The sequence below is a fragment of the Eucyclogobius newberryi genome, unplaced genomic scaffold, assembly GCF_026437365.1.
Source record: "Eucyclogobius newberryi isolate DKJ021-1_F unplaced genomic scaffold, fEucNew1.0.hap1 SCAF_2, whole genome shotgun sequence".
In the NCBI taxonomy this organism is placed as follows: Eukaryota; Metazoa; Chordata; class Actinopteri; order Gobiiformes; family Gobiidae; genus Eucyclogobius; species Eucyclogobius newberryi.
Window position 1 is genome coordinate 29,204,386 of NW_027315834.1, and position 11,558 is coordinate 29,215,943.

The following is an 11,558-nucleotide window of genomic DNA, read 5'->3' on the forward strand; positions in this document are numbered from 1 at the left end:
ATCACATCACTCTATGAGAAACACAACAAAGATCAGATCAGAAATACTATCTGAGTTTGGACAAGCACAGATAGATGTATTATCTTTATCCCTGGATTGTAGCTGGTGATTTTTTTTTTATCTTTTTCTATATCTGATTACTGCTAATTTAGCAGTGAACTACTTTTTTTTCTTCCTTTGGAAACATGGCTCACGTGTATCGCTTTCATGAGATCCCAATGTCCAAGGTGAGTGATGACAAACAGAAAATATGACTTAATAAGCTTAAATGAATGGAAGCTTGACTTTTCAATGTCCAAATATGTGTTTAAAGTTATAATCACAATACTGTACAGCAACAGTCAAATTACAGTGGGTTATCTTGTGACTTTGAAAATGTAAAGCCCCTTTTGAGTCTTTCAATTTATTCAAGCTTTTTTTTTAATGTGTTTTGTTTGATTTTTTTGTTGTTGTTTTTTAATGTTTTTTTAATGTCTTTTAATAACCATGTTGTGCCTCCAGTCCATGAGGGTTCTGTGTAAAGAGGAGGATTATGAGTTTCTGGGGAAATCGGGCAACTTTTACAAAGACCAGAATTCTGCATCTGAAGAGGAGGAGTGGGCGGCCCGTCGCGAAGAGAGGGTGAGAAATACCTAGATTAATCAGTATCAATAACATGTGACGGGAGGAGGGTTGGACATGTTTGAGCTGTGGTTTTGTTTTGTAGATTCACAGACAAATGGAGAGAGAAGAGAAGGAAAGAGAGAGACTGAGACAACTCGAGCAAAGCAGGAAGGTAAATACTCACTGAAAGGGCTGATACCCCTGACCAAACACGCAGTGTAATGTAAAAGGCAACTAATTATGGGACAAATATGAGTGATGGTTATTGCCTATACATTTCAGAGGTGGGTAGTTTACATTTGCTTTCATTGTAATTTTGAGGCTATGGAGCGCTTCTGAATAAAAGCCACGGCAACAAAATTTACAAAGAAAAAATAAATTGCACAAAAACAAAACAGCCCTCCAGAGAGCTACACAGAAAAGCCTGGAGTAATGGAGTAATTTCAGTATTACATTTTACCCCTCCCCCCTTTTTTATTATGTTCAACGTCTTTGGGTCACTGAAAAGCGCTATATAAATAAAAGTTATTATTAGGCCCGAGCGCCACAAGCTGGCGAGAGGCCTATTAATCTCGTAAGGCCGTGCGAAGCACGGCTGCGAAAGTGCGCACGTAGTGCGCACAAAATCGAGCGCGAAGCGCTCGCCCACTTCCAAACACTCACTAACGCACTCCTCCACTCATGCACGCCCCGTGCATACTAATTAGTTGTAGGAAAATGGAACATTACCGTTGTAAACGGGCGAAGCCCGTGCAAAAGTTCGCACTAAACGAGCACTTTACATTGGGATGACGACCGCTTCGCGGTCGTCATCCCCATATAAAGCACTCATTTGCGCTAAGTAGCTCACGAATACGTTCCCCATCTCTTGCATGTTCCGTGCATATAAGCATGTAAGGCAAAAATTGAACATTATTACTGTATAGAGGGCCAAAAACACAAAGTGGGCGGAGCCCACTCAAAATTATCGAAAGTACCCGTCAGTGACCAGGGACCCACACCATGAGGTAGGAAAGCGCGAGCGCTTTCCGAAAATGTATAGTTTATGATATTTGAAAAATGGGAAACATTGTTTTCGCATCGGAATATTATTCTTTCTTTCTTTCTTCTTCTTCTCGGGACCAACCCCCCTATTTTTCACCCAGTGAACATTGACGAAAAGTCACAAAAATTTGCACGCCTCTAAAAATCGTGCCTCTCTACATTCTGGCTATTTCCCTTTTCTAAAATTAAAAAAATTGGCGCGTCAGCGCCCCCAAATGTACCAAAAATGCATTGAGAATGAAATTTGGCGCAGAGGTAGATGGTGACAAGAGAAGTAAAAAATATTATTACGGCAACGCCGTCCGCCCAACCAAATGTCGGCCATATTGCTTCAAAAATGGCTAAACATGACTTCGGAGTTTTTCCAAACGTCGTACTTTTACGAACTCCTCCCAGGGCGTTGGCCCTAAAAAGCTGAAATTTGGTGAAAATGCTACTGAGGAGTGGGACATCAAAAGTTATCCAAATTACATTGATACCTCTCACGGTCTCTGTGCGGCGAAGCCGCAAACTGTAGCTAGAATTTCAGAAATCTCCCATATTTAAAATTTCTGCCGTTTGCGCAGATAAAGTCCGAATTGCGTCAAATTAGAATCAGTTGTTAAACTCTTTGCCCTAAACCTACTTGAAGTGAAATAAATTCATTTGGCGCCACAGCGCCCCCTACAGATTTTATATGGAGGTTAAATGTTTAGTTTTGCGAAATTATATGAAATTTGACACACAACTCAATTTTAGCATCCCCATCAAAAAAGTCAATGACTCATGTCATAATTGTTATGGCGTTGCCGTAACAATGACCGAAACCTTTCATGTTATTCCAATGGGGAAATCGCCAGAACATGTTTACACTTTAGACTTTCACAAACTCCTCCCAGGGCGTCAGCCCTATTAACCTGAAATTTGGTGAGACTCATCTTCAAGACCATCAAAAGTTATCCACATTTTCATTCAAAGAGTCACGGTGTCTGTGCGGCAAAGCCGCACATTTTGCCAAGAATTCAAAATAAAATTGCTTTTTGATGGTAAAACAAAGGGGAGAAGATGTGACAGCGTCACAGATTCAGCAGTAGGCGTAATAAAAGGACAATTGGGGCGCGTTAGCGCCCCCTCCTCTTGCGGCGTGGCGGCGGTGTGGCGGCGGCGTGGCGGCGGCGTGGCGAGGGCCGATCATTGCCGCTTGCGGCTATATTTATTATTATTATTATTAGTATGAACTATAAAAATGGCAAATATGTTAACATTTATATGGGAATGGGCCAATTGTGTGTTATTTTCACCATCTCTGATTTTGCTTTTTCATATGACTTTTAAATATCAAAATCTGGGGGATATTTTGGTCAAATTTAGTATTTTTGGACAAGACGGAAGTGGATTCATGTATGAAAAGTAAGAAATGTAAATACTCAATCATCATAATTACAGTCATCACGAAAAGTGGAGTAAAATCGTTCTAGAGTAAATGAGAGTTTTTTCTAACAATTCACAAGAGTTAATTGTTAGATTCATGCACTTAATCCATGAATCTCCAGTGTTCTGTACCTGACTGGATATATTTCCTTCATCGGAAGAGCAATGCTAAACACTCAAGTTGTCATGTTTTGTTTCCTAGAGCAGCTCTGGCATGTTAGTTATTTTGGCATCACTGATATATGCCCTGACAACTGTTTATGTTGCTGTCTATACAACTATTGATTTACTTATTTACACCAGGCTGAGTGTAATCAGAGCTGGTGTTTGCGGCTAAACAAAACGACACATGGCTCGCAGATACATGTTCACTCCACGTGGATCAATGTGAATGTACATTTGTCCGACAAACACCGAGGGCCGTATTTTACCCCCGGAGGTAGTGTTAGCGTGGGCACCGCAGAGGTAATTTCATCACTTCGTGCAGGAGGTGGAATTCTAAACAAGAGGTGTGATTATGTCAAAATATGAGGTGGAATAAAGCAACTTGAGGGCGTGGTCTGGTGCATTCTGTGATTGGCCAAAATCCTAATTAATAAACATCAAAACTAGTGGAGCCATGTTACTATCCCCATATGGACAAGATACTCACCAAAACAACCCTCATGGGCATAAATAACACCAATTATAAGTTATAGATGAATGAATACTGTCCAATTTTCCGTGATTATATCGTTTTCTCTCACTCAACAGCGCAGCGCCGTTACACTCTCAGCTCTTAAAGCCATTTAATAGTTCACAAGAAGCAAGACGTTTGTTCAGCGGGGCTCTCCGTCATAGGCTCTGATTGGCTAAAGCATTGGCTGTCAAACTTACACATAAAACACATAACACAAAAAAGTGATAAAAGTGTGTAATAAGCGACATTCTTTCCAAAACGCAGAGACAATTTACTCACAACTGACACATTTTTTATCACTTAACAAAATTAAGTGGGTATCAGATTTTATTACCAAATACTTTGGCCCTTGATTAGAATATGGTTGCCAGGTAAAAGTTGTGGAATTCCATTTGTCACATCTGCTGCTTATGGTCATAACATCATACATGTCACCAAACGTGTCAAACTGGGGGAAAATATTTCAAAAATGTTTAGTTAAAAACAATCCTTATCATTTTCAGCACGTGACGTTTTAGTGACAAATATAGTCTATGCCCTTTTAGTAAATCTACCATGTATAATATTATGTTTCATCAAAATAAAAGCATTTAAAGTGAGAAATATGGCATAACATCTGTAATATATTACCTGCCTGTCAGAAGGTCCCTGGAGAGAACACATTTGACTCAAAGCTTCTGTTGGAGGTGAAGCCGTCTGATACTGTGGTTAAATGAGCTGTCATCACCAGATTAGTTACAGCACTTCACACACTTTATTTCCCCCAGTGGATTTGAGATCACTGTTGTTTTGGCTCAAGTGGTGTCTGTAGCTCCACATAAATGTTTTCTTTTGGGAACTTAAGCTGCTATTTCACAAGATTACAAGCCCGATAGAATATGTTTTATTATCAGAAGTGTTGGAGTTATGTATTTTTAGTGAAACGCAGACAGCTCCCAAGACTGTGGCTGGCATTTGACAAATATTTAAACGTAGAAGGTCGGATAAAAGACCCACTGAACCTTTTTTTTACACAAGTGTGGCAATATGAGAGGCTATTAAAATGAAATGCTATATAAAGAAAACCAGCTTTGGAAATGTATCCGGAGCTGACTAATTCTAAACTGACCAGTTCATTTAGAGAAGGGGTGTACAAACTTTTTTCACAGAGGGCCACATTTTGAAACTTATACGGAGCAGAGGGCCACAAACCGCCCAACTATGTCGAATTTGTCCAATGCCAAAGTGAATAATTTGAAATGTTGCATGTGACATAGTTTTGATGAGCCTCAACACTTTTAATGAGACTTGGAACTCTAATATTAGGCTGGTATAACATGAAAATGCTTGAATTTTTCCAATTTTAAAGTAAAAAGTACAATTTTTTTGTTGTTTGGAGCAAGTTAGCAGGAAGCCGGCGGGCCTACCAAAATTGGTCTGAGGGCCACATTTGGCCCACGGGCCGTAGTTTGGGCATGCCTGAGGGTATAGCAAATAAATAACATTAAAATTGTATTAGTAGAAGGCAGATTTAGTAGAAGGCAGAAGTTTCTCCCACTTGTCATTCACCTGAAGTAATAATGTGCAATGCTGTTTACTGCTATTTAGTCTGTCTATGTGCTGCACTGTATATAACCATAGTCAGAGCAACTTATTGTACATGATTCACCTTTTTCAGCCCCGCGAGAACGAGGGAAAAGTAGATTGACTTGTAAAGTGTCCAGTGTGTACCAAAAAGTCAACAATGCATCGATTTTCCTAGCAGCCTGACAACGGCTTTATGTTTGTGTAGAACGTGTTTACTGTTGAGCTCGGCAACCCCATCATACAACCGGAAAGGAGGATTACAAAGAGATGGTGGCGCTCAGGGCAACTCCCAGAACAGCAGCAGCTCTGTCACTGTTTAACGACTACAAGAGCAAACGCTTACTTTAGTACTTATATATATTATGCCAAATACAAGCACGGAAAACAATGAAGTGGTCAAACGACTCAAATTTGTATAGGTTATCCAAGAATCCCGATGTTAGCTGCTGATCTACAGAGCAATTTGTTTACATTTCTCGGGTCAACTTCCATAAAAATCAGTTGTGACTCAATTTACTTAGGAAATGTATGAGAATCATTTCCTATTTATTTTCTATTGACTCACGCAGACTTTAACATAGGGCGGACCCCCCTACAGACAGTATGGGGGTCCGCCCTATGTAGTATGCAGTATATAAACTGCACTGTACATTAACATAGTCATAGCCACTTATTCTACATACTATTATAATTATATTACACTGGAATCTGTTTTAATACTTAATCACTTCACCAGCTATAGTATATTCTGTCCATGTGTTTCACTGCTCATATACTGCAGTTACACACATAATAGGGTTGTAGCCTTATATTTTTGCTCTACCTGCACAGTCTGTGTTGGATTCAAGCCTATTTTAATCGTTACGTATCTGGATTTTTATTGCATATTTTTTACGTAGAAAATTTTTTTAAGTTAAAGGTCCTGGGTTCAACTCCTGACTTGGGTGGAGTTTGCATGTTCTCCCCGTGTCTGCATCCTCTGGGTGCTCCAGTTTCCCCTGCCACTAAAAACATGTACAATAGACACCGCCCCTCCAGGTCTCCCCTAAAAAAGAGATGCTAAATCTCAGTAGGACTAAATAAAGGTCTATAAACACTGCAATAGTGTCTTATGTTTTCTTAAATAGCCCACATTTATTCAAACTTACTTGTTTTAACTCATGTACATTCCTCTTTTTCCCAATAGGCCTGAATAGTTCTGGTACCAAACTGCGCCAACACCCAGCTGTTACATCTCCAGCAGTTACTTTGTGTTGCAACACAGGAATTTCCCCATTGTGGGACAAATAAAGGCTTCTCTTATCTTATCTCACACCTTTATGAATGACTTGACACGTCCTTGTTTATTCTTGTCCCCCGGCAACCTCTCGAGCGGTCACAGCTGCAGCGGGTCAGTGCATTCCTCCATCTGCTCTGGCACAAACTACATGCAAACACCATCTGAAACACTGCAGCGCTTTTCCTCCTGATGCTTGTTGTTCCACAGTAAAGTGTTGTAGATTTGTGGATGACAGATGAAGCCTGCAGACCTGACTCAGAGCCAGAGGTGGGAATTTCCAAGGAACTGCTGTTGTTGCCGCGAGCGATGATGTGCAGCCTTGTTCAACAGTTTAAATTTTGTCCCCAAGGCTTTTCATCTTATTGGCACATAAAAGACAGGTGACGTGTCTTGCTTAAGGACACCATTTGTATACTTGTTATGTTGTAGGTGTGGGTGTTGCCTAGTACCTCACGATACAATACATAACCCGATACAGGGTCCACGATACGGTGACATAATACTTGATGTGCGCGTCTTGATGCATGGATATTTCTAATAGTTATTATTCACAAACAAAAAGGAACCTCAAAATAAAATTAAATTAAATAAATTGTCATATGTCTTTTATAGGCATTCCACCCAGACTTGTATTAACTTTATAACAAGAAAATCTCATTTAGTGGCTTCTGCTTGGAAAAAGGAATTGTTAAAATACAACAAATGGTCATTGTCCACTGTCCACTGGTCCACACTTCCAACAGCAGCTTTACTGTGTTATATTTACCTGAAAAAAATCTAGGCAGGATTTGGAATCTGATTTTCCTCTGTGCCACTTACAACATTTAAAATTAGAGTATATCAAAGGCCAAAACAACAGAGCTCAGCCATTCACGGTTCAGAAGGAGTTTCAGTGTTGGAGTTGAAGGAGAAAGCAGCAGAATGTAGTGGCCGGGTAGGTGCATGTTTCAGCTGAATGCGAGGTCAGTGAGGACATCAGTTGTTAGTCTGTGTTTTTAGTTTTAGCTTAGTTCTGCAGACATTTCTCACCACAGTGCAGAATTTCTTTTCATTTAACCCGACGTGCTCCATAACCCACGACGAGCACGAACGCAGTGAACTCCGACTTGTTTGAATGACCTTCGACTTCACAAACTTGTCCTGCTATTGGGACTCGCGTATGAAATTGTGAACCGCAGACTAGAAGATGAAATAGTCTTGTGGTCTTGAATCAAAAAAGCGATCCAGCAGTTCTCAGGCAAACTAACTAACCACTATGCCATTAAGTAAAGGCTCATTTATGCTCCATTTTTTATTGTAAACAGCTGTGTGCTTTCGAAACGTGGTTGCCATAGCGTCATTTATACTTCCCGGCATTTCAATTTCTGTTAGATAACCACCAGAGGGCACTCAAAGTCAGTTAGGATATAGACGCAAGAACGCATGAAAAAGTGCTACTTGAGAAACAAACACGGAGGCGCCCGCTGCAGTTTTTTGATCACATTTGTTGGAAAAAGAGTCAAGAAAATGAGAATGTATTGGTTTTGCTGCTTGTTCTAAAGACTTTTTTAAAAGTTCAGCTGTTTTTTACGGAGCCCCGCAAGTGACATTTGCGAATTATTATATATTTTTTAATAATTATTATATCTTTTTTTTTTTTTTGTGTGTGAAAAAAAACAGATTATCACGTGATCATTTATGTATAGCAGGCCACACTTGCTTTGGATGGTAGTATTTTGAGCAAAAGACAATTTGATCAGAATATTACAAACGCACGGACGATCTACCGTCGTCAGTATGCTAACTTCGAGCTTGTTGTTAGCTTCATACTTATTCAATTGGAAGGGCCGGGGAGACTCAGTGGTTATCGGTGGATGTATGCTAAGTGTTTGGAGCATGGTATCAGCGTCAGGAAGGAAAACGTGAGGTTACTGCTTTCGCTCCTTTGTCTGATTTTCACCAAAGGCTTGTCAAGACATTTAAACTGTGAAATGAATATCATAATAATAATACTGTGAGATTTGCAGTGTTACGTCTCTAATACATATCATTAATCCAGATTACATTTGTGGTTGAAGTACTTTACTGGAAACTTGTATATCAGTTTTCCACATTCCACTTTTAGTTCTCTTGTGTAATTATTATGTGTCTTCACTGCACTCAAGTAAGTCACGGTTTTCAGTTTGAATTCCAAAAACAAAGTACTTGCAGAATGAGATAAGGCCTTTTATTTGAGAGGGATTTAACCTACAAAGTTTGGTCGGCCAGTTAAACAAGGCTCTTTTCCCTGTGCAACAAACGCACACTGAGCATCTTGCCTTGAGCACATATGATTCTCGTTATGTCTTAAACCTACAGTCTCTGCACCTGAGGTTTCTGCAGCTTCCTGAGGTTACTGCAGGTAAACAGTGCATTTGCATGGTACACATCCAAGATACCACCCATTCCGAAGATGGCTTCCTTCCAGCGTATTACCAGAAGACAGGGAAAAACCCCCATCACAAATGCCATGCCATTAGTCTGTATAGTGTCTTTTTTACGGCTTCTGTGGAACATGAATGGAGCGATTAGCGGCAACATGCTGCTTAAGCATGTGGCGCTGTGGGGAGTTTCCTTGTGTACGGGTTAAACGCTTTCACCCCGATTCCACTGGTGTAATGTAAAACAGAAACTGAACAGAAGACACCTGCCCACAGTCTACTGGTTTCTACTTTTCTTCTGGGCTCAATGCAATCTGGTCAGAATCTTTCTCAAAAAAGATAAAAATATCATCTCAATAACAGCAGAATTTTCCTAATTTGCATCATATCTACAATCTATCTAAGGCAGGCATGTCCAAACTAGGGCCTGGGGGGCCAAATACGGCCCTCAGACCAATTTTTGTTGGCTCTCCAGCTTCCTGCTATGTCGGCCATAGCAACAAAAACTAGTACTTTTTACTGTGAAATTGGGAAAATTTAGGCATATTGATGTTATACCGACCTAATATAAATGTTCTAGGCCTAATTAAAGGTGTGAAGGCTCATCACAATAACATCAAATGCAACATTTTGAATGATTCACTTTGTCATTCAACAAATTCGACATTGTCAAGTTGTTTGTGGCCCTCTGCCCCTTTTAAGTTTCAAAATGCGGCCCTTGGTGAAAAAAAGTTTGGACACCCCTGATCTAAGGTAAGTCATTTTGCACTTTAGTGAAAGGATTGGGCAAGTGTATTTTACTCAATTATATTCTACTCTTATTAGTATTATTCATTCACTTTTATTATTAATAGCACTATTGTAATTTGGTTGAACCCAATTAACATTTACAGCATTTCAGTTGGAAGATGGTTCTGTTTCTTCCTGGATATTTAAGACTCTTTATTACGTGAACTGCCAAGAATCGACAGCAAAAGACCACATTTGGCCGACCAGTGGACAAATCAGTGCCATGAGAAAACGTATACTGGCTCATAGCGTTTGCCAAATGCTCTGAACCTATTTCCAAATTGTGTTTTCGCCTTTTGTGCTGACTCAAACACACCGCGTCTTGTAAACATTGGATTGATGGTGTTTTCAGTAGAATCGTTAAAACTGTGAATTATAAATGGTAGCTCTGTGGGTAGCGGATTTACACAGCCCATAACAAACGGCCATTAAAGGTACTGAATCGATGCAGTAAATGTATTTTTTCTGTGCTGCAGGAGAAGGAGGAGCAGTGGAAGAATCACGTGGCTGAACTCGCCTCGTGTCAAGAGAAAACGCTGCAGCAGAGACGCGACAGGATCAGGAAATTCAGGGTGAGATTAGAGATTAAACATTTCAAAGCAGGTTTAATGGTGATATTTTAGTGGCTTATTGTGTTATTTGACCTTATTACACTAACATCTACCGTTTTAAATGAAAAAAGTCGATAAAATACAATATTATGATCCTAAAATTATATCTTTCTTACCTTATGACCGACCCACACTTTGGGAACCACTGCCTAATGCGTCCAACCCACAAAACAGTGCCACGATGAAGGGATAATCTGTTGATGCATGTAGGCTCCATGTTATTTATAAATGTTATGGAAATGAGATGACAATTAGAAGATGACAAATCAATATGTAAAGTGCAGTACTAAAGCAATCAAAAGAGGACCATAAGGCTTGTTTTTAAATCATCTTTTTATTGTTCCCGAGATTAATCTGGACATCAAGTCATTTTCAATCTAAAGACACTGCCCTCAGCTAGATCAGGCCTGCATTGTGTGAGCAGTTAAATCTGAAACTAATATGACGTATGTTTACCTGCTGGTCTTGCTACTGGTGGTTCTACATCATTGTTTTCTGTTCGCCTCCACCTCACAGCTGCAGAGGACCTGCCCGGTTTGATCTCTGACACAATTTGTGAAGTATTTTTTTAATAAAAGCTGTCTCCTTTACATCTCTTTCAAACCATGCTTTCTCCCTGCTTTATCGAATTCAAATGAAAAGCATTGCACAATAGACTGTATCAACACAGAAGACACTCTAATGAGTGTTTACAATTGGCCGTCCATCTTCAGTTTAAAGCCTCTAACCACTCTCACTTCTCTCATTTGAAGACTGCGAGGTGTAGATTTGAAGCTAGGAGAAGTGTTTACTTGTAAAAAGTCCTTCTATGAACGGATATGGTCGGGTAACAATCGATCTCCTGTTTGCAGCAGTCTCCTTAACACTACGACTACCAGAGTTTCATCTGGCGATGATGTCATCAATTGAATGATTCGAACACGCAAAATAGTGGTCTATTTGCCTCTTTAAAAAGAAAGAAAGTCTATTAATAATTTGTATTGTTATGAGTGAATTTAAGAGTGAATTTTCAAAAAGTCATGAAATAAATTAATTCAACATAGGAATATATAGGCTAATTATTTTAAAAATCACAATAAATGATTATATTTATATATAATTATTATATACGGCGCTTTGCGTATGTTGTGGGCCCCTCCGGCTCGGTCGACACGTTCTGACTCTGTCGTCTTCTTCTC

At 39.6% G+C, this 11,558-nt stretch overlaps 1 long non-coding RNA gene across 1 annotated transcript; it reads left to right on the forward strand.

Annotated features, from left to right (window-relative positions):
• Positions 1-523: 523 nt before the first annotated feature.
• Positions 524-10,342, forward strand: LOC140367254 (uncharacterized). Its single transcript, XR_011928111.1, has 3 exons — positions 524-621; positions 707-775; positions 10,246-10,342. It is a non-coding gene; the product is annotated as an uncharacterized lncRNA (long non-coding RNA).
• Positions 10,343-11,558: the final 1,216 nt, after the last annotated feature.